This window comes from Anguilla rostrata, chromosome 4 (genome assembly GCF_018555375.3).
Source record: "Anguilla rostrata isolate EN2019 chromosome 4, ASM1855537v3, whole genome shotgun sequence".
NCBI lineage: Eukaryota > Metazoa > Chordata > Actinopteri > Anguilliformes > Anguillidae > Anguilla > Anguilla rostrata.
This window is the reverse complement of record NC_057936.1, coordinates 15,906,196-15,930,150: the sequence shown is the minus strand read 5'-3', so window position 1 is coordinate 15,930,150 and position 23,955 is coordinate 15,906,196. Positions and strand designations below refer to the sequence as shown.

Here is a 23,955-nt window from a genome sequence, read left to right as displayed (position 1 = left end):
TACAATTTGGTCTTTTATAATTCTTGTTAGCTATTACCTCAACTGCAACCTGCTTAACTTGTTTTATTTGCTGAGATAGATCCTTCATAGAATTTGTGCTCATTCCATTCTACAGCGTACTTTACACCAGGCCGGTCAGTGGAGGATGGGCTCCCCCTCTACAGCTGGGTTCTTCCCAAGATTTCTTCCCATCAGGAAGTTTTTTCTCACTACTGTTTGAGGGTTTTCCCCACCACTGGAGTTTTTAACCTCATATGCTTGCTATTTGGGGGATAACACCTGGTGTTTGCACTGTTTGCTCTTTTTGCTGTTTCTTGTCTTGCTACCCTGTAAAGTGTCTGTGACAGTTCTCTGTAAAAAGCGCTATACAAATAAAATTGAATTAATGTTTCATGTTAATGTATTGACCAAATCCAAATTTGCGCATTGTGCAGGATGGAATCAAAGTTCATTTTGTATTTAATCTTGAGAAAAAAATCCTGCATCTACTGAGTAAACATTATACTAAAACAAACTGAATGCACATACATCTTCAAGTATAGACTATGTACATTCCAAAACTTCTGTTAAGAGCCCCTCATACATTCTCTCTTTGAAAATAACATGCTTGCGTTCTACTCTGCTCAATGCCCAGATGTGCAAATCCAGCACTCAAAAAGTAAAAGCCCTACCATGTGTTTCTTCCACCCATGGGCTTAGCCAACTGATTTCCCTAGTTAGTTCTACCTCCTGGCTGAAAAAGTTTGCTAATTAACTAATCCAGGTGATTGGAACAGAATACTGGGGAGGAATTTTACTTTCTGAACCTGGATTTTCCACCTCTGTCAATCCTCTGTAAGAATGCGGAAAAGAGATAGGGTGTCCCAATAATATTCAGCAGCTAATCCATGCCTTCCTTCACATGTCAAGGGCTGCTCTGCTAATACACTAACCATGTACAACTACAAAATTTAGTTTGAACTCCCCCAGAATTTCTTTTGTGAAAGCAGTACTTGCTAGTGTGCAACCCCAGTTTTTCCAGAAAAGCTCATTTGTTTTCCTGTCACTTGTTTCCCATTAAACATGACAGAGCAGCTGTGGATTTGAGCCAAGGTAGTTGCTGTTATGAGTCTATGCCAGTTTTGGCCTTTTCAGTGTAATTGCAGGAAAGAAAAAAGTCAATTGATTGCATGCTCCATCAGTAGCTTGGATGAGAAAAATTTAATTACTTTGTGTCATGTAGACATGTACTGTCTTTGTGTGAAGTGAGGTCTGGTCATCACTGCCTGTGAACTGGGGAAGGTAATGAATTTGAAAGCATTTCTATTTGCAATATTGTGCATTAAGTGTATGTGGTTTTAAAAAGTTGGCAGGTGCACAGCAGACCTATCATGTGGAAACGGGGTTGACATTGATGCGTAACAGTGCAACCTTTTTTATATGCTGTTTCAATACAAATTTAAAAGCATGTTTTATGATATCCCAAGACTGAAGAAACCTAAGTAAATGGGTTTAGCTTGCTTAAATCATGAGCTGGTTTATTTAACTGATTTTTTATTTTATTTATTTATTTTTTCAAAAAATAAAATAAACATGAAAGTACAGCTCAAGTCAAACTCTGATATTAATTAAAGGCCTGTGTGAGCAGCTATGAAGCTCCAGCCAAAACTCCTTCACTTTAAAACTAATTGATTTCCCTAAAGATGCTCTGATCCCCACATGGAATTTAGAATGGGTAGCCCTATCTGTACTATATGGGTTGAGTTTGTGGAAATATGACTAGTAACAAGTGCAGTATCTGAATGTGGACTTTCTTCCTTACTGTTTATATTTCTGGAGTTTGTGTTATTTCTTATTCGTCAGTTGTCAAGTCTCGATCAGGTTGACAGCCATACTTTTGAACTGCTGACACTATCAGTTCTCATGCATTTGTTCTCATTTAGTGCTTTCTCAGTCCTAACATCACACAGAGTTTATATGAATAAATCTAACTTTATTTTATTGATTTGGAAATAGCATTATATTGTCAAACAAGGACATAGGTTTGACTGAAGCCTATAGAGTAAAACTACATTGGTACATGCTGTACTTGACAATGCTAACTTGAAGAAATAAATATTCATTATCTATGAGAATGATCAACTTCAAGAGATATAAATAGCTGCATTCTTACTTGAACTCTTGTTTAACAAGTTAGTTTCCCTTTCTTTGATACTGTGGTGTTTTGATCACCTGGCTTCAGACTGTAAATTAAATGATAACTTGGTTATCAAAGCTTATGAAAAGCATTCGATGACATTCTGTAGTAAGAGTTGGCCACTTTGGTCACACACACAGAAACAAAGGCTTAATTAGCTATGCAGCTATGTCAAGCCAAAGAATGGTTTCATATTTTTTGTTGACACTGGAAGTAGGCTTGTCTATATAATGGCAGAGAATGATCGTGCTGCCAGTGCTGGAGTGCAGTTGGATTCAGAGTCTGTGCTGACTAATTACTGTGTCAATACAGCAAAATAGCATGAGCTCTTGTCATCAGAAAAGATACCATATAGTCTGCACGTTCATAAAGTGATAGCTACTTCTCATCTGCATTGCTCATGATAGCTATGCAGTTGTTTATTGGCTTTGATGTAGTCAGGTAGATGAAAGCAAGAGTTTTATAAAAATATTGGAATAACTATTACTATTGGCTCCATGGTTTTTCAAGGATAGGTTTTGTAGCTAGCTGGTTGAGCTTCTACATTAGTTAGACCACCAGCAAGTTAGCTAGCAAAGATGTTAAACCGTTTGATTAAATCTAAGATCAAACATTTCCCCTGTCACCGGTAAGATTATGAAAAAGTCTCTTGCAAGATGCTTGTATTTTTTATCAAGTCATCAAAAATATAAGACAACTGACCCTGAGTGGTCATCTGTTTCTTCTTAGATGTTAATTAATTGAAGTAAGGGTATTTGATTTAGGCCAGGTCAGTTGTTTTAAAAACGTTGCACCACACATCATATTTTTTACAGTGTTCTTGAAATATTTTCATACTTCATACATAGAAAAGTCTCTTGCAAGGTGTTCATATTTTTTTTAGCAAGTTATCAAAGATGAAAGACAACTGACATCTTATTAGATGTTAATTCACTGAAGTAAAGTTATTTAGGTCAGTTCTGCTTTAAAAATGTTGTACCGCACATTGTATTTTCACTCAGTGTTCTTGAAATATTTCCATACTTCATATATATTTAACACTTATACAGTACATATAACACTTCACACAAATCACTGCAGAGAAGAAGTTGGAGTCATTGGGAAATAGGACACAAAAGAAAGGGTAGTGATACCAACAGAGTGCTTTGTGTATTAGTAGTGATATGTTCAGGGGTTAAGTTGATTTTGTGTGGATACAGATTGAGACATCTTAAAATGGATGGAAATGGAATTCAGTAGCAGGGCACCTTTCTAAGAAGATTAAAAGGTGTCGCCTGAAAGGCCATGTGCAGGTAGCTTGACAATATCCTTTTTTTGCAGCTCAGGGGAAGGTAACATGCAAAAATGCACTGCACTAAAGTGCTACAGTGCATGAAAGATCCAGTTTATGGGGGCAGTCCCAGCAACCTGTTTTGTGAAGTGGGGCTTTTAAACTGAGACCAAATAAACGTTTATGTTGACAGACGTGTCATACATTCTTAGATATCTACAATCCTGGGCTTTATGATGGTCTACATTATGCCTGTCTGGTATATAAATATTTCTAACACATTTTTATCAAGGATTTTCATTTGGTTTTTAAAACTAAAAGGTTTTTCCATTTCAGAATATTGGAGACCTCCAACTGAAAGTCCTGCCACCTGTTGGAGATGACTGGATAGCCAGCTGCCAGAGGCATTGAGGGTCTAGTAGGGCAACAAGGGATAAGTGTTGTTAGGTATGATGGAACATAGTTATTTCAGTCTAGAGGAGAAGGATTTTGAAGTCTCTTCAATGCTTGGTAGGATACCTCTGAAGAGTGGTTAGGACAGCTGATTTGTGATCTTTGTAGGAACACTCTGGTCTAATTGGATGCCAAACACCAATGGTAGATAGACAGTTTATTGTGTTGGAGTTGGGCTTCACTTCAAGGTGAGTCAGGAGTAGAGTGGTGATCTAATTCAGTTAACTGCCAGACCGAAGAGCTCTGACATTTATAAGAAGATCTCTCTTATTATGCAGTCCTTGTCACCGAATTGCGGCCCATTTTATAGCCTCAAGGCTGTTTCACTGATTCTTAATGAATGCCCGTGAATGCTCATTTTATAGCCAGTGATATGAGTATGTTCAACACTGACAATCACTTCACCTGGGCAGATTTTTCTAGGAAGAAAGATATCTAGGTTATATTGCTAATGTTGACATTTTAATCATATTATCAATGGACAGACTCAACATCAGTTATGCATAAATGCATAATGGTGATAGCCAATATTTTTAAATGAACAAATATGCATACTCGATCATGACAGTCCATTAAGATGTTATATTTTTGCCAAATAGCTGATGCTTTTTTTTTGTTGAATGAACTTAATTGGCTAGATCTGATAAGTGAAGTTCAATGTCCGATAAGTGCAGCTTTTATGACTCAAAGAAAACCAATGATCAGCATGAAGAAAGACAGGAAATGAAGGCTGTCAGGTCCTACGAATTTAAAAACAGAGAATGCAGATAGTGAACATGATAGAATTACATACTGACTGATAGGCTCCTTTTAGTCTTTGGAACAAAGCAGTTGACGGATGCCAGACAAGATGCTCTACAAATTATGGAAGTAATGAAAAGGAGGAAACAGGCAAAATATAACATACACCTACTGACTTAAAACTGTCATTCTCACTGCACTTGGCAGGAAACTACAGCTTTCCTGCAGCAGCCCACCGGCGTGGTATGTTAGCTGGGTATGCGACAACAGTACCCATAGCTTTAATACACACACTTAATGTTTGTCTCAATAAATAAACTCATACAGTGAGCTCCAAAGACGTATTTTTTTGTCTTGATTTGGCAATCCCACACTTGTAGATTTGTAATCAAACATATTCTTAGCTCAGCTTTTATTAAAAGGCATTTCTTTTGCACTTTGGTTTCACCATGTAGAAAATGCAGCACTTTTTAAACAGTCCCCCCCCCCATTTCAGGGCACCATAATATTTGGGACAAATGGCATCACGAGTGTTTCTGATTAGTCGGGTATGTTCAATTGTTTACTTAGTTCAGGTCTAAGAGAGAATTCAGTATCTAGTCTTGATTTTAGGGTTTTGATTACCTTTGGAGTCTGTTATTGGTGTTCATCAACATGAGGACCAGAGTTGTGCCAATGAAATCGAGGAAGCCATTATGACACTGACGCTGAAAAATAAGAGAAAAACCATTGGAGACATAGGCCAAACCTTAGGTTTACCAAAATGAACTGTTTGGAATATCATTTAAAGGAAAGAGAGCACTGGTGAGCTCAGTAATCACAAAGGGCCTGGTAGGCTAAGTAAAACCTCTACAGTAAATGACTGAAGAAATCTTTCTAGTCAGGACAGTGAGGATTAGATAAAATATGTTTTTGTTCTGAATCCAGCAGTTTTAACAGCTAACACCCTCATTTAACATTCACCTCTCTGAATACCAAACACAGGTGCATTAACAGTTTATTCCACACATATACTCCTAACTGTCCCCCGAGCAAATTGCTCTTTTGCTTTCTCCTCATTTCAATGAACTGCAAAAACCCTTAAACTGGACATATTTATCTCTCATTTTAAGAACTCTGTCATGAAAATATTAACTGATAGCTGCAACAGCATTTACCCTCATAACTAGCATTTCCTTATAATGATTACAGATCTATTTGTAATCATCTAAATTGAGTACAGAGCCAAATCAAGAAAAAAAATATGGCTTTGTCCCAAACATTATGGAGCTCACTGAATATACAGCAGACATGTTGCCCTCCTGATTCAATAATTATGCTTATTTTAAAATTTGTAGTATACTTTTTTTGTTGATGTATGCAGTGTGAGTCATATACAGTGTATGTACAGCCACTGTATTTCAGTAGATTGGCAGGTGCCTCTTTCATTCATTGAGTCAAAATCCCATATTTGAATCCTAGTTTTTCCACAGATATGAATCTGGCAACAATCCGTAATTGACGTTAATATGTATATGTAACGGAGAAAGGTTTTATTAATGTTAATACTAGCTAGCTCTCATCTCATCCAGGGAATTCTTATTTCATCCAAATGTCGACAGTCGGGACGCCAGTATGCAGTCTAACATTATATTAATGATATAAGGAATAATAAGGAAAATATTAGTGCGTAATGTTATCGCTCTCAGCATAAATGAGAGAAGTCTCATCTGCTGTCAGTGGAAGAGAGTGGCACTGTCATAACGGGGCAGAACTGTCTGTGCATTGCTGGGTAGACTAACAAGCTCACAATTTTGTTAAACATAATATTTATATTTATTCTTTACCTAACCTATGTGACATGGAAAATTGATTTGGAGTTCTTTGCTCCCTGTATATATCATTTAACCAATTTTTATTTTAGTTTTTATATATATTATTTTATTTATTATTATTATTTTATTACAGGCATTTAGCAGACGCTCTTATCCAGAGCGACTTACACAACTTTTACATAGCATTTTACATTGTATCCATTTATACAGCTGGATATATACTGAAGCAATTCCGGTTAAGTACTTTGCTCAAGGGTACAACGGCGGTGTCCTTACCCGGGAATCGAACCTGCGACCTTTCGGTTACGAGCCCAGTTCCTTACCCACTGTGCTACGCTGCCGTATAGACTATAACTCCTCATTTTAGTTTTGTCTATAATCCTCATAGAAGGTAATGCCTTCAAACAAACTCAGTTAGTAGTTAGCAATAATTGCTATGCACAGGAGTGCTCTGATAGGTGATTGAGCTAGCTGCAGGACAGCTTGGAATATGCTTCCAGAAATAGATAGTCGAGTAAAGAAATGGGCAGAAAGCACAAATGAGCTGCTAATTATGCAATAAAAAGCAGTAAGTTATCACTGTTTGGAATTTAAATCTAATTTTCACCCTGATCTTTGCATTGTTATTTTTATGCTAATTTTATGATCAGGCTATTTATTCAACCAATTTTCACCGGTTTTTAAATATTCTAAATAAGCACAGATAAATTCCCGGATCCATTAATTTTTTATTTTGGAAAAATAAAAACCAAAAACGATGAGCTTTAAGTATATTGCATGCATGTCTAATCTGCCTATTTAAAGGAAAGTATTTCTGTTAAAATGAAATTATGAATTTGGAAGGATTATATTTGGTCACAGGGGGGGATGGATTTCAAAAAATGACCCCATGGATTTCAAAAAATGTAAACTGAATATTTATGTGTGATTATAGCTTTGCATATACATACATTGACTGGATGTGCTCATAAAAAATAATGGGAAGCAACACTCTATAGGGCCCATCTCAGAGAGCTGCTAGCTGGATGCTGGAACCTTTTACTTCATACGCTTGTTCCATGAAGATGCAACTTTAGCACAGTTACCTAACAGCTGTCTCAAGGAGCAACCTAAGTTAGGTTGACTCCATTAGGTAAATATCCTGGAGCACCCCCCCTCTGTTATTTCATGAAAAAACACCAGGATCCATCTGGATACTGACTCTATCAGCTATCACGGAGTCGATGCCGATCTGCCTAGTGAAATTATTAATATGTACAGTAAAGGTGTATGAGACCAGTACAGTGATTGGTTCTCCCAGAGCCGGTTCACAAATTAGTGAGCCTCATACTTTGGACGGGCTGTGAGAGAAGTAATCCTTTGTCACGTGGCACAAAATGACAGCTGGCAATATCCAAGAACAGACAGCTTTAATCATGTTAAGAGGGGGCTGTTTTATTTCCAAGACAAGGAAGATATTTGACACTTTGCAATAAGGAATAACCTAACAGAATACAAGACAAAGATGGATTGGAATGCCCGTTTGGTTTTATGGCCTCTGGTGCTTCTGTCTACTGTGCTGTGGTTTTGGGGGTTGCTACATTGCAAGAAGCACTCATAGGGAAATGTTCCCCTCACAAGTTTGATCACTTGGAAATTCAATATTCTGTCCAGGGTCATTTCATTTGCCATCTGATACATTTAGTGTCTCTTGCCATTATGCAATAACTTTGTTCATTCTTCAGTTACACAATGTGACAAGGCACAGTCTGGGAGTGGGAATTGGGGCAATCTGAGTCCACATGGATACACGCTCCTGGGTTGCAATACCTAATCAGCCCGAGGTTTTAAAAGTGTGCTTCTGTCTCAGTGGCTGTCTAAGACCGGGGGCATCAGACTGCAAAGAACGAGAGCATAGAGGAACAGCAAGTCACACTCCAAATACGAAAGCATCGTATTTGTTTTGTTTCACTTTGCTTTAATGTATAATGGATCAAACCTCTTTGCATGCTATAAAATAAATATTTCAGTCCCAGCCGGGTCAATCGACTGTCTTCTTGCGTCTGTCTATTTGTTCCCACCCATGGGGTGTCACACTGTATCACACACACATAATTTTATCTAAATTCTTAATAATTTGTTGCATTTATATTAAACTCATACCGTGGCTTCACATCTAATCCACATCAATTTGCTATAAGAGATGGTAATTACCCTCATGAGTTAAAATTAATGCATTTCTTACTGTACATTTTCTTGTCTTTTTTTCTGGTTACATGCCTCACCAGGTTGTGAACTTGAAGAACTGAGAAAGTGGATGATTTACATGAAGAGGCAGTGACAGGTTTGTGAATACATAAACACCAGTCAAAGCAGCATGGGTTATCAGGTACTAATTCAGTTTTAAGAGTTCCTGAATCCATCTATCCATTATCTAACCCGCATATTGCTGATCAGGGTCTTGGGGTGAGCCTATTGACGGATGTGCACAGGGTAGGAACTGAAGACTGAGAAAGTGAGTTTCAATCCCGGTAAGGACACTGCGTGTACCCTTGAGAATACTAACACTTGCTAGTATATATCAGCTGTATAAGGATACAATTAAAGTGCTATGTAAAGTTGTGAATCGCTCTGGATAATACGTCGCAAATGCTATCATGTATGTAATGTAATGTATTGCCTATCCCAGCATGCTATCCCAGCACGCATTGGGCGAGAGGCAGGTCGCAAATAACATTCACTCATAGACTCATACTGTACCTAAATGCAATGTAGACTCATCAATTAATGTAGCATGCGTGTCTTTGGACTGAATACCTGGAGGCAACCCTCATAGACATGGGGAGAACATGCAAACTTCCTAGAAAGGCCCCGACCAAGATTCAGCCACAGGACCTTCTTGGTGTGAGGCAACTGTGCAATCCACTGTTTCTACATACTGTAAAAGCCAAATAGGCTGTCAGGGTTTCAACATAAAAGGTTTAATTAGCATCCCATTTCTTCCAACTTTTTTGGACCCTAATAGAAGTGTCTTGGATTTATTACTTTATTTGCTTCTATCTTATGCAGTACACATAAAAAACTCTTAAGGTTCAGTGTGAAAAAAGACTTATCACAGTGATTGTCTTTCCTTGATTATGATGGGACAGTATACAAAGGTCTAACATTTGTTCCTACTCATTCATTTGGGTTACATTGAGTTTCCAGTTGGGATAAAGAGGTGACAATAGCAGATGGTCCTGAGCCAACAATAAAGACTCACTTGTTTTAGCTTTTTTCATTCTGTTTCATCCATGGAAACGTTCTCAAGGGGCTGGCATTTTATATTCTAAATACCAATGGATGATTTAGTTTGCAGATATAGCTATGAAAAAAAGATTAGAATGAGATGCTTAACCATGTTGTCCTACATAGTCCTGCATTATGTAAACCCTTGCTGTCTTAAGCACATGGCTTTAGTAGCTCAAATGGTTACAGTTTTTAGGGTTATAATACCGTATGGAGAATGGGCCTTGGTGCAAAGTTGATTTTCCACCAAACCTGTCGCAATTTCAGTTGCAAGTGAATCCTACAAATGTCCGTTGTGATGAAGGATGATGAAAACAGATAATCAGCAAAGGCCTTTGAAAGGCCAGCTTATGTTTTGCACATTTGTGTTTGCAAGCCTGATGTTTGAATAGCATGGCATGTATTTAAGGCTTCAGAAGAGGTGCAAAGTCTTAACAAAATGCTCAGTGGAAAGAAAAATGCAAATTGAGAAAATCATAAAGGCAATTTCAATTATATTTGTCAATGTTTTTGATATAATCTAATTTGCTATTAAAGAATTGTCACACGCCGTGTGACACCACTGGGAGGGAGATGCGGCAGTTCCAGGAGTGGACCATTGGTTGCTGCATGCAGAAAGAGAGCTCCCCCACAAAATCAAATAAACAAACACCTTCACCATTCCCCCTCACAGGTTCCCGGTGAGAACAATAAAGTAAAAGAACAAACTAAAATAACAAAGACAAAAGAAAGCAAAACGGAGCGACAGCTTTTGAACTTGCCACTCCTAGCTGGCCAGCTTCTCAGCTGACAAGCTCCTGCTTTTTAGCGGCAGTTTACTTTCTCCATCATGTGCTCCGACAAACAAAAATGAAACTCGCTCTCTCAGTGTGTACTCTGAACTGTGGAGACAAACACATCTTTAAGCATTTGGGCTGATTAGCTAATGTAACCAATCCGGTTCACTGCCAGACCGAATGCCACAAGAATATTCATTCATTTGGACTAGACTTGATTCTGTGTTTACAATTAATTGTGATTATTCACAGAAACTTCACAGAAATTACTGCAAATAAACTAGTGAATTCTTTAACATCGTTTCACATCAAAAAATATGTATTAAATATATATGAGCCATCTCACAAGAGTGCTCTGTCCCTTTCTTGAGGTGCAAATGCAAATTCACAGCTTTACAAAATGTTCTCTGTTAAAAATGGACAGGTTTGCTCAAAGTATGCCGGAGCCCTCAAGCAAACAGCGCATAAAAAATGAGGCTGCAGCTGATACAGCATGCAAATTCCACAAAACAGCATTTGACACTATGATGATGGGGCCAAACTTTTTTGCCGTGCCTGCAGAGTTGTTCTGTTGGAGGCAGGAAGTGACGTATTACCTGCCAATAGATGGTCGTATTAAATGTACTTAACATTTCAGCAATGGCGGTCAGAGAAACATGCAGGCAAGCAAACAATTCTGAATACAGTGTTCAAAGGATGCTCACGAGGACTTGGTATAAACTATTGTTGCATGGGTCAAATCATGCACCAGAGGAAAAATGAACCTGTTTGACACCAGTGCAGAAAATATCTTCAAAACAAGTCTGGGATGGAGCTATACCAAGCCTCACACAGCATAGCTCCCTCCCCAACAGAATGTGAATGAAAACCTAGTCGCAGTTATCATTGACAATATATTCAACCACGTTTCGGTTTTAGTTGTGAACCTTTTGATTACTGTCCTTGAATGAATCAGATCAACTGAATTCATTGAATGAAAACGCCCAATCTAAATCAATTACAAATCATAATAAAACATGTATACCACAGTGCCATAGTATTAGTGCAACTGCACTATAGTATACAAACAAACCTCGTCACTTCAACAAGAAAACCTTTTAAAAAGAGACCATTGTGACATCACTGGAGCCCCTTATACATTAGATCATCAGGCTAACAAAAGGTTTCAAAATTGATAGTTCTTTCATATTCAGGTTTTATACAAAGAGCATCTCAATTATAAGGAGAGTAAGGTCAGCGTACTTCAGAAAATGTCAGGACCTGTTTTCAACAGTGTAATTGATCTTATTCTTGATCTGTCATTCTACTGCAAATGAGACAAATTAGACCAAAAGTATATGCCGCATCTAATGCATTAATTTCATAAAGGCATACTGTCCAGGACAATGACTACTTTACTAGAAAGGAAAAACAACAGGCGATTACCTCCAACAGCAAAAAAAAATTTTTAAATTGTGATTACATTTGGTGATGTATCTTAATGAGAATTAATATGAAGCTCCCATAAACCAATATATCAAAATGTAATGCATGCTGCATTATCTCTTTAGAACAATTTATTTATACTGATTAGTTTTTTTAGTTGCTTTGGTTAAAAGCATCTGCACAATGACTAAATTGTCAGTTATAAATTGCATTATCAGTATACCATTGTACTATTATGTTACTAACAGGTTGTGGCATTCGGACCGCTGGAGAGGCGGATTGGTCTCGGTTGCGCCGGCTGGTGGAGAGAGCACACGCACTTGGGTTGTGTTAGCTAATCAACGGTGTTCCCCAGCACTGCCGCATCTCCCGCCCATGGGTGTCACACTAGTGCGTGACACAGGTTTTATACAATAAGATTTTGGTAGTATGCTTCTGACCCTCCTTTTGTCTTCTTCCCAAGTTTCTAAACTGCGGCTGGCAACAGCCAGACCAAACTTCTTATCAAGGTGAAAGCTATGCCTCAGGAGGGCTCTTTGGTCTGACATTCGTGCATCTCTGGTTCTTATTGTTGTTTCATTCTAGCACATCTGAAGCCTGCGCCCCATACAGCCTCAGTGCACTTTGATCTTACACTGGAGTAATACATCTAAGAGCGACTTTTATTAGGTTCTTACAAATTTCAAGTTCAGCACTCATAGGAATAAAATAAGTGTAAAGCACAATAAAACCAAAAGTATATTTTTATTAGACTGAAGAAATTCTGATTAAATGTCATGCCCATTTGCTGTTTACTAGACATATCTGATAGCTTGTATTTGTTTCACATAAGACTTTACCATTTTCTCTTCAGCTAAAAGTTATGAATTCAGTAAAATGATTCATTATGTTCATACTATAGTAGCTGTCATGCTTTCATTTCTGGGAACAGATATTTCAACAATCAATTTGGTTTACACAACAACAAAAAAAGAAAATTAGAATATCACACTGTGTGCATTTACAGTAATTTAAATGTAACAGAAATTACATCTACCAAACTTTGGTGGAAGTCATTTTATATTTCCATCATGCACATAATTATGTAGATATTAAGTATGCAGATTCATTAATTTTTTGTATTAATCTGAATACATTTTTTCAGTGAATTGTGCATAAGTGTACATTTGTTGTGTTTGTGCAAAACTACTTGCATTGTCTTCCATCATACTTTATCATCTTCAGTACAGGTATTGGCGTGGATGTTTTGTTGACCAATGATGAGTTTATAGGGAAGTTTTCCATCTTGTCTGTTTTAATCTTAACAACCATTTTGAAGTTTATTTCCAGGATGCAGTTCTTTTATAAGAATGCAGAGACAATTTCTTGTTTAAAAATTATTTTTTTAATCAGTCTATCATTAACTTTTTTTTATAGTCATGGAATTGTGCTGAACTCCTCAGTGTTTCACCTGCCACAAAATTGGGAAAGCTGCCTGTATTAATTTGAATTTTAAATATGAATTAAATTGGATCTCTTAGATTGCATTAGCTTTCAGAATTACTTTCAATTTTGTATATGCATCCAGAGCTCTTTGACAGTGCTTGATTTACCCTCATAATCCTAATTGAAGATCATCTATCCAGCCTTATCTGCAGCTGTGCACCGCTGAAAGCATCTACTGTAATATGAAACTGTTACAGGACCGCCAGTATGAATCACTTAAGAAATTAGCAGCAAGGCATCAGATGTCTGCATATCCGACAACAGAATTGAATAATATCATCACAATTATAAGGCAATCACATCTTTAATTTAAATGTGCGTGATGATCGAAAGCAATAAAAATGCTGTGGCTTAACAACACTTTGGTATTATGCAAATTGACTACAGTACGTGGCGACAGAGTGTGAGGTCCATAATGCTGAAATGTGGAGTCCTGTGGAAAGACTAATGTGCACCAGTAGCTGCAAGAGTCTTCTGGCTGATTCTCTGTATAGCTACTGGCAATTTAAGTCGCACCATATTCAGGCTAGAGTGGGTTTCTTTGCATTCATTCTTTTTTTTTTTGTGAAAATTTCAATCAGTGCGGTCACACGATATACCATTTGAAAGTGTTAAAACTCATGGTTCTGCATAAATCATTCAGAGACACAGCCAAAATATTGGGTTTGTCAAAATCAACTGTTTGATACATTGTTAGGAAGCAAGAATGCACTGGTGAGCTCAACAATAGCAAGCAACCTCGTAGACCATGGAAGACCACTACAGTGGATGACAGATGAATACTTTCAATTGTGAAGAAAAACCCCTTTTCAACTGTCAAACAGATCAAAAGACTACCACACAGAGAAGACTACACCAGGATAAACTCAGAGGGTTCGTCGCAAGATGCAATCCACTGGTAAGACTCAAGAAAAGAACAGCCAGGGTAGAGTTTGCTAAAAGTACATTAAACAAAACTTTAGAGTTCTGGAGCAAAGTTTTATGGACAGATGAGATAAGCATGAACCTGTATTAAGTGATGAAAGGAAAAAGTGTTGAGAATGGAACTGATCCAAAGCACCCCTCTCACCTGCGAAACATGGTGGAGGCAGTGTTATGGCTTGTATATATGGAACTGGCTCACTTGTCTTCATTGATAACATGGGAGCAGCAACCGGATGAATTCTGAAGTGTACAGAAACATCTGCTCAGATTCAACCAAATGCCTCAAAAACTGGATGGTGGTGCTTATCCTTGCAGCAGGACAGTGATCCCAAACATGTACTGCTAAACCAATGTAGGAGATTTTCAGGGCCAAAAAGTGGAATGTTCTCATCTGGCCAAGTCAATAACCTGTCCTGAATCCAATTGAACATGCCTTTCACTAGCAGACGACTGAAGGCAAAGTGCCCAAGAAACAGGAATGGAAGATAGCTGCAGCATAGGCCTGAGGGACGACCAGAGAAGATACCAAGTGTCTGGTGATGTCTATGGGTTATGGACTTCAGGCAAAGGAGTACTTACTATGGTGACTTTAGTTCAGATTTGTACTATTACTTTTGCAGTCCTAAAATGTATAAAAAGGGCTGTAATTCCTAGAGGGATCACCTGATATGGATGTAAATACCCTCAAATAAATGCTAACAGTTTGATAACAGTTTGCACTTTAACCTCATATTCATAGTTTTATTGTTTTAGAAATTGTGTAACTGTATAAATCTCTTCAATTAACTTCAAATTGAACTTATTTGAATGTGATCTACAATTACCGCAAGTTGTGAATGCAGCCAATAACAGCCATTGTCCTCTAAATAAGGTTTCTTTTCTGACCATGCCTAAAATTGATTATCACTTACATGTTATTCTTAAAGCCCAAACACATCCCACTGTGGGGATGCAGCCCTCAAAAGTGCAATGCTTCCACATAACCAGCATGGAATTAACTTACGGCTAAAATGTAGGTAAAGATACGATTATATCAACATTAAAGTGCAATTTTATGAATATGTACTTAGTCATAGTTTTCTGCATAAGCCACTATTCAAGATACAATTTGATCATGATGTGAGCATAATACAAAAATGAGCAGGTATCTTCCTTTACTGTGAATGTTAGTCAGTGCTTTGTTGCTATAGCTTAGAAAAAACTTGTCTTCATATAGCTGAGGTAATGCTATTGTTTATCTGAGTCGGACCCTTTGTTTGACAAGGAATCATTGGTGATATTTATAGTCCATTCCACAATGAATAATACAAGAACAAAACCAAGGAACAAAAAATGGGCTCACCTCCTGCCAGGCAGTTGGCAGCTGAAAGCCTCATAATTATTGTTTAATCATTTCAGACTTTACCCAGTGACATCCATATCCTCACAGATAATGTGATGCACTTTCATTTAGCGTTTTACTTATTCATAGGCATACCCTCCATTTATTTTGCCTGTCTTGCAGGGTACATCTTTACAATGGCTCTGGTTTGATTTTTATATATTTATTTATTTTACTCATCTCTAGCTCTGATTGTAGCTTTCTCATCATGGTTTCTCATCATGACAAAGCGCCAATCAGATAAACTTTGACTTTAAACTTTGAAACTTTGGCATCTTCCTGTCTGTAAGTTAAAAAATATATATTAATTTTTTTTTTTTACTTTAAATTCTTTGTAAAATGTAGAAAATAATGAATCCTAGCGACATCTGCTAGGAATGACAATAACCTCCAGAGACTCCATCTATCGAACCACTTTCCCTTTTTATAATACCTAGGAAAGCATGATTCCACAGATAAATCATCATTTCCGTCACCATTAACTCGCTCCCTTTGTGAGTTAATCAAGCTTTCAGTCCTACTCCTTCTTGTTCGAAATGAATGAATTTATAAATAACAGGGGTTACGTTGCATAATGAGGGGCAGTGGGTATATCTGTGACTCGTTTGATTGGCACTGATTAAGATCAGAGAAGCAGCTCATTCAGGGTCTGCCCCCAGTCTGCAAAGCACAGCTTTGAGCCGGAGGTTATTACAGTTCCAGGCCCACAGCACTCTTTCTTCAAAATGACAATTTTCCCGCTGAAGCTAATGAACATCCCTTGCAGCTAAAGGGGTGGGGTGAAGGTGCTCCACATAAAAGAAGTCCCTTAGAAAGACAACTACCGTTAATGTTCTAATTACTCGTCACATAGTTTGTGGTGTTGACCCTGCATTATAGACTGCAGTGGGTTCTAACCCTAGGTATGACACTACTGCCCAAGAAAATGTCCATGGCCTGAATTATACACACTATAAAGATATACCACTGTATTGTATGTGAAAATATCTGCAAAGCACTACTTACTGAAAACTGCTTTTAAAAATAAAATCTGAGATAAAGCAAATGCTTTAGTACAGCTACAGATTGATACAAATTACAAAATCACATCTAACGTTGACTTTGTGTCAACTACACGCAATAAATAGAGATCGGTCTGCCATACCTGTAATCCCTTAAAGACTTGTCATAATACTGATAAAGCCCTGCGATAGATTGGCGGCCTGTCCAGGGTGTATTCCTGCCTCTTGCCCAATTCACGCTGAGATAGGCTCCAGCACCCTCCGCGACCCTGCCCAGGATAAGCAGGTATAGATAATGGATGGATGGATGGATAATACTGATAAACATTAACTTAGGCAGAAGTATTTGTGGTCTAAGTTTGAAACTTTTATATATTTTCTAATTTCTGAGAATGTAGGTACAGTATGTGTGATTAGATCATCAGAAGGGTTGGGCTGTTTAGAAAAATAATATGCATTATCATACTTCAACATTTATAACAGTCTGCCAAATTAAAATGTAATTTGGACCCTTTTTTCCCCTTAATACACCTTTTAATGATGTTACTTCAGCATTAAAAATTCAACACAATTTCACAGTATTTCTCTTTACTGTACAGTTTCTTCTATACATTCTGTAGTCTTTAAAAGTCACTAGTGTGATATTTAGATGCCATGGATTATAATGAATGTAGTCTGATGTTCAATTTTCCAATTAAAAAACACAGTAGCTCCATGGGGGTTACTGAATTAGCAGTAGTGTCTTCCAAAAGCCTGCAATGCCTGAGGGGATAGCACAATGTCTTGCTGTACAAGCAGCCAAGAGAAAATGCCTCTTACTTGTTATTTCTCCTCGACAATATCTAAATTAAAAGATGGTTTTCTACTCGCAGAGACCCATGTATTTTAAATCAATGTAAACAGTGTGATGGGCATATGGGACCTGAGATCAAATATGCAATCTTTGTAAATGTTGACAGGTCTTATATAACAACAAGACCTCCCAGACTACAGCAAAATATCAAGTCCCTCTTGAACGTCCTTTATGTATTCCCTTCATAGGGCCTTGGGTCCCACATCCACGCTGAAACATTTAAGCTGTCCATTGAACCCTGATTGAGGAGATGGTGACTGCTGGTATAAATACTAGTATGCTTTCTCACTAATTTATGAAAGATATTGCACAAGCAGGAGGGCCATATAATTAGATTGTATGTAAAACATGCGCACATGGTTGCTATTCAGAACTCCTACTAATTACGTTTGTTTCATTATTAGCGATTAAAAATTGCCATCAAAAATAAAATGAGCCGATTCGTTTCCTATGGAAATCTTATCCTCCAAACAAGTCGTTCAAATCTGACTTCTTTTTTGTTGGCCAGTTGGGATGATCCACATTTGCATGTGTATGTGAATGTTATGCTATTTCAGCCAACAGGATTAATATAAAAAAGCTGAAATGCCGCCATGTTTGTTGTGCTTGAGAAGCAATCTACCAGGCTTATTATACCCAAATACTTATAGAGCTCTGAACATCGCAAGGAAATGACAGGTGTTCAAATACCACATGTCCAAAATCACGTGAACACCCAGCATGTGAAGAGTATACATGTAAACTATTAAAATGATCCCACTTATATGATGAGAGTGGGGAAAAGGTAATGTATGCTATTTCAAAGCATATGTTTTGTTTTCACATGTTAAAATATGCAGTTCACATGTAACATTTTCTTCATGTGAATATTTAAATGTTAAATTCACAAGTGAAATTTTATTTTTGCATGTGAAAAGGCGAATTTCACATGATTTTTTCATAAGGACAGATCTGTTTACATACAGGCAGGAAAGCAATCTGGCAAAATGAGTGAAAATGAATGGTAGCAGTATCACGTTTAAACTTTGTGAGTTCACAGTACACTTCCATCAAAAATACATTGATCTGTGTATTGAAAAGCTTGACAGAGTAAATATCAGTGACCCTTACCATGCTCCATGTGTGATTTGTACAACGATCAAACCTCCTTTTTTGATATGTGATAAGTAGTTCTGTTTCAGCACCGACTTACTGAAAATAGGGGAGAGCGGGGCAAAATCTAACACGGGGTAAAATATAACACAGAATTTTTAGGTAGATTTAACGCTCAAACAGATCAAGCACACTATTCAGAATGTAGGCATAGATGTGTCAAAGACTACCACGAAGAGAATATACACCGCAAAATGAGAACTACTGGTAAGGACAGAACGGCCAGGTTAGCACTTGCTAAAAAGTACATTTTAGAGCAAAGTCTTTTGGACAGTTGAGATGAGTCACACAGGGGACCACATATAAGTAAATACCCTCAAATTAGAGCTGACAGCCTGCACTTTAACCTTATATTCATTGTTTCATTCCAAATCCAATGTGCTGGAAACAGAAAAAATCATGTCCCTGTCCAAACACTTCCACCCCACATTGTATATACTGTAATACACACTGTAGCACACAAAAGGATGACCAAAGCCTGTTAAATGAATACCATACACGGTCCCCTGAATAAAGTTTTCACTTTTTAAGTGCAGTTTAGCAGCAGAACGGTGAAAGTTTTATCATGTCTGCACATGTTTCATGAATCCTACATTGGTTTTTCATAGTAACTTTTATACAAAACTGAAAGGAATTTAGTAAAAGTTTTGTGAATGAGGCCCATTGTTTTTTTAACTAACCTATCGGAATAATCTAAAATTTTGCACATTCCTTTAATTTTTAAGAGCAGGTTTGCAGTTTTTAATTTAGTTTTCTTTTTTTCGAACCCATTTTTATTTTTATTTCGGTTCCCATTTCATCTTAGTTTTAGTTTGCGATAATAACCCTTTTGGGAAGACATGCTTTTGGATTACTTCACTAATTCTCCCTTGGGGAGAGAGTGTAGACTGCGCAGATACGTTTGCAGAGAGCGATGAATTTCTGATGTTCGTACGTGACCCTGAAGTCAGCATGCCTTTTCTGCTAAGGTGCATCCTTATGCAAATCAACATGAACAGGTATGCACATCCACTTAACAAACAATTGGCATTCATCCTCTGAAACACCTGGAATACACACAAAATTCAATGTCTACGCATGTTTCATGAATCCCACATTGGCTTTTTGTAGGAATTTTTATTAAGAACAAAAGTAAGAATAATTTAAGGGTGAATGAGGCCTTGTGAGCAGGTCTACTTCCCTATCATTTGCTGAGGTTAAATAGCTGCTTTGAATTGAGAACGCCCTTGTATCCAGACTCGCTATTAAACAGTACTGAAATCGCAAAATACAATTACGGAATTTTGGTTGGCACCTTATTTAAGTGCTGTTGTCCTTCACCCCCCAACCACTTTAGAGAAGTCTGGCTTTAACTCTGCCCTTAAGAATCTAGAGTGACATGACATGTTGGCTTACTTTGTGTTTGCTATGCAATATAGATTTTCTGGCCTCTTTCTGGAAAAGGAAAGTTTGGCAGTAATGCAAACTGCATTGGACCACTGTGGTGGCTTTATAGATTTTTTGCTCCTTTAACTTAAATCAGACAAAACACAGCTTAGCAGACCCCAGAAATTGATTTAACTTCTTGTCTACCATTTCCTATATAAAATAACTTAATAATTTGAGTCAATTTTCAGTTTTTATACAGGAACACAAAAGCATACTTTTAAAACCATTTATAACATCACAAAATGGCTAATGTTTTTTATAACCACAACAGATCCTAGCTAGATTAGAAAGTTCATGTTGAAAATGGGTCAAATAATTTATGCTTGACACCTTTGCAAAGTTCCTAATAACAATTTATTTGTAGACTAAAAGGAAGGTCTTAAAAACGGAGCATTAAAATGAACGAGGGCTGTATAAATATGTGTAATTAATTATTGCAACTGAATGCTTTCTGTAATATCCTTTTAATTAAGGCTCTGAAATCCATATTCATCAACAAATACATAATTGGAAAGATTTTGGAATCCATTATTCACGACATTTGATAAACACCTTGATAGGCAGAATAAATTTGTAAAGGGGAGGAGAGGGAGAACTTTGCCTCGCTTGTTTGTTTAATCAGGGACTGTCTGGAGTGTGAAGGCTCAGTTGTGCTAGTAATGCAAACACCACCGACTCTGAAAAGCCAGCTTCCTGCAGTAAATTTGACAAACCTCCCAATTTAAATGTGATTCATGTATTAATTGGTTTTTTTAATGTGTCAGGAGTAATTGGTTGTTTGCTAATGAATGACAGTGCCAGCAAGGCACTCTTATCAAGTTCAGGAGTGCAGGAAAGAAAATCCAACACCCGTTCAAACAAAATCTCCACAGCAACCAGAGAAGAGAGACAGCTCTAATGAGGGGGTATTAGACATCAATAGGAGACAAAACAAACTATGACAACTGTTCAATAACCTTCAATAAACTCAGTCACAGCCTTGGAAAATAGAGAAATATCAGAGATACCTGCGCAACCTCAAAATGCCTTCATGCTAAAAACTCATAATTGATTTCCCTTTTGATTTATTATTTCTCAATTTACCAGAAAGACACCTACTATGATAAACAGTCAGTATATCAGTCAGATCACTCAAGAAATTAAAAATATATATACATCAACAAGTTTTAATTGAATTGCTGAAGAACATCACTATAAAATACATGTACTACAGTCAACGGCTTCACTCATAGCTTACAAGCACAGGATGTTCAAATATTTACCTTAACATAATGGTACATGTGAACAAGCCATAGAGCTTCAACTAGTCATTGATCACGACAGCATATTATTGTAGTTTTCGAACATGCAGCAGAATCCAAGTCTCACTGGTTCAGAGCTAATTGCATTAATGATGATTTGACTTTGTCAGCCTCACAAACAAAATCCATCTTAAGGGTTCAACAGGTCTAGCTTCCATGGGGTACCGTACTGGCAGACAAGCAAAAACAAATCCTGAGCCTCTGTCTGTGACAGGCCATTTTTTCCCCGCTGAAGTGATTTTTCTGACACATATAGCTCTGAACATTTGTTTTCAAATACTATCTGTCTCTGGCCGCCTCCAGAATCATGTCCATGCAGCAATAAAGGACATTCATCAAAATAATAAGGACAACATTAATTAGTTAGTCCTCAGGCAAGGTGATCTGCAGGCTTCCTGAGGTCCCAAAAGGTTTCTGACTATTAGCGTTTGCACCAAGCCTGGCTGTCTAGTAATCTTTCTAAATATTTCATACGCCCAGTGGCATGAGCTATTGCTTTGCTGTGAAGAAGGTAGGTCAACGCAATTCTCCAATTGAGCTCATCCACTCATTTAGGGGTCAGACACTTTCCTATGAAGGAGAGATCATTCTTCTCCATTGTCCTCAAGGTACCGTTAACATGATGAAATTCTTAGTTACAATGAAAAAGCCATTTGTCTCATATTTATGAGGATAAATGTGTTAGTGTTTAATAATACAGCGGGATTTCATGAAGTAGTCTAGACTTCAGGAAACATTCCTATTCATTCACTCTATTTGCATTGGTTGATTGGATTTCCTTTTCCATTGGAAACCTCCCACCTTCCACTTGAGCCCCCCCACTGTTCAATTTATGATCTGTGATGGTCTTCAGTTGACTGGATATTTTATCCAGCTGTAGTACTGACAATATTTATCCACTGTCTGTCATTCAGTTATATTGTGTGACTGAACTAACATATTGTGTATTGACTTCTGTTTGACCAGATTAGCTGCTTCTTTTGGGAAAAGGGAGAACGTTATTTATCTGAGTTCAACATGGGGTTTTTAGCATTGAGATACAAATAGAACTACCTGTATAAAATAGATTTTACTGACTTATTCATATAAAAGCTCTAGTTTGCACACCAGCTGTGTATGCAAAGAAGATTTTAAGCAATTTATAAATGTCAATATTGTTGAAATATTCACCTTCCCTAGGTAAATTTTGGATATATCCCTTACCATGTCAATACAAATATTCAAGTCATGTACTTTTTTGAATTTGGTATATGTTAGGGATCTAAAATTTAGATGAAGTTGACACAGTGTGTACCTGTTGGCTTTGTCTATGCAACTGAATATATATGGTTTCTATCATTAGCAGATCAGGTAGCTTATGATAGCCTTGTCCCTACTCACATACTACAGCTCTGACAATCTTAAATTAACCCAATTTTACCCCATACTTTAAGGCAGCAGTTTGAATCAAAAGGACAGTCAGCAAAACATTAATTTCCAAATTACACTCTGCCATTATCAAGCTTCAGGGAGCTAAAGGTCTTCAGGGTAGACCACACAGCGAAGAGGAATCTATTTTAAAGTAGGCTGTCACTTCATGACAATATGAGATGAACAAGTCACATATTGGAGAAGTGATGCATGAACAACTTCAATGTATTTTTTCTTACTATGATGATAATATACACCTTATAGCACCATTGATACTGGGGTATATCAAGATCAAAGAAAAATATGCCATTTCAAAATGTGGTGCTGGAAAAAGTACGCTTTGGAACAATAGTTTATAGCATGTTAGTGACTTTTACTGAGTCTAATACTAACAGAGAAGGAATATTTAGATTTTCTAAATCTGACTAAAGACTAAAGTATTGAGGGAACATCAAAATACTTCAGTTCTGTGCCAAGAGAATTAGTATTGCTATGTTGCTTTATTTGTTGTCAATACGGTGCGGTTGTTCTTTTCTTTGGCAGCCCCTGGCCCACAGTAAATGAGTTTTTTATTGTGTTTGTTTCGAGTGCATGCAATGGCATACAAATCATCCACCGTCGAAATCTTTGTTTAAAAAATGGAAATATTAACATAACTCAATGTGGCAATTTAAGATAGAAATAAAGAAACTGTGGCTGTGTGGCCGGGCAGTTCCTGAGGGAATGGAACACCATGCGCATTTGACTTCCCTGGCCGAGCAGTTCAGCCCATCTCCAATTAGCTGTGCGAGTCCTTGATTAAAATGCATAACTAAACCAGTCATACATGTCCCCGTCCCCTCATTATTTCGGGACTAATTTTCAGATGTTGCTCGCAGTATCTCCCAAGATGTAAGGCCAGCCTTTAATTACATTGCAAGTGCAGTGCTCCAATTTGATACGTTTTGAGGGTGGATCCTGGGTGTAATTCAAGGAAAAAGTGGGATGGAAAAGATGAAAAGAACAATGAGGAGGCAATGTTCTCTTCAGGCAATGTTCTCAGCAATCTGTACCTGTAATGTCAGACAGGCCAGCCACTGCTCTAATTCCAGCCTACAT

At 37.4% G+C, this 23,955-nt stretch overlaps 1 long non-coding RNA gene across 4 annotated transcripts in view; it reads right to left on the bottom strand.

Annotated features, from left to right (window-relative positions):
• The window catches only part of LOC135252642 (uncharacterized), a 99,610-nt gene that overhangs the window by 66,494 nt on the left and 9,161 nt on the right, over nucleotides 1–23,955 (bottom strand). For all 4 annotated transcript variants that reach the window (XR_010329447.1, XR_010329446.1, XR_010329444.1 and 1 more), the window contains exon 2: nucleotides 5,265–5,347. This is a non-coding gene — a long non-coding RNA (uncharacterized LOC135252642). The remainder of the gene's footprint in view (nucleotides 1–5,264; nucleotides 5,348–23,955) is intronic.